Source organism: Gavialis gangeticus, unplaced genomic scaffold, assembly GCF_001723915.1.
Source record: "Gavialis gangeticus isolate Ggan-Ray unplaced genomic scaffold, GavGan_comp1, whole genome shotgun sequence".
In the NCBI taxonomy this organism is placed as follows: Eukaryota; Metazoa; Chordata; order Crocodylia; family Gavialidae; genus Gavialis; species Gavialis gangeticus.
In genome coordinates, this window is record NW_017729027.1 from 4,312,945 (window position 1) to 4,313,403 (window position 459).

At 54.9% G+C, this 459-nt stretch overlaps 1 protein-coding gene across 6 annotated transcripts in view; it reads left to right on the top strand.

Moving 5' to 3' along the window:
• Positions 1–459, top strand: part of SNX14 (sorting nexin 14) — a 152,241-nt gene that overhangs the window by 12,784 nt on the left and 138,998 nt on the right. The window lies entirely within an intron of this gene.

Sequence of the window (459 nt, forward strand, 5' to 3'; positions counted from 1 at the left end):
AGGTTTAGGTCCCGCAGTCTTTCATTGTAGGGTCTGCTCTGTTGTCTCCGGATCATGCGGGTGGCCCTCCTCCGGACCCCTTCAACGCTGTCCACATCCCTCCTGAAGTGGGGCGCACACAACTGGATGCAGTACTCCAGCTGCGGCCCGACCGGGGTCGCGTAGAGGGGGAGGATCACCTCCCTGGCTCTACCTGAGATGCACCCATGGATGCACGACAAGGTCTGGTTAGCCCTGCCAACCGTGACCTTGCATTGTCGGCCCATGTTCATCCTGGAGTCAGTAACAACTCCAAGATCCCTCTCTGCCTCTGTGCTTTCAAGAAGGGAGTTTCCCATTCTATAAGTGTGCTGCTGGTTTCTGCTGCCTAAGTTCAGCACCCTGCACTTGTCAGTATTGAAACGCATCCTGTTTATGTTAGCCCACTCCTGTAACCTATCCAGATCTTGCTGCAATCTT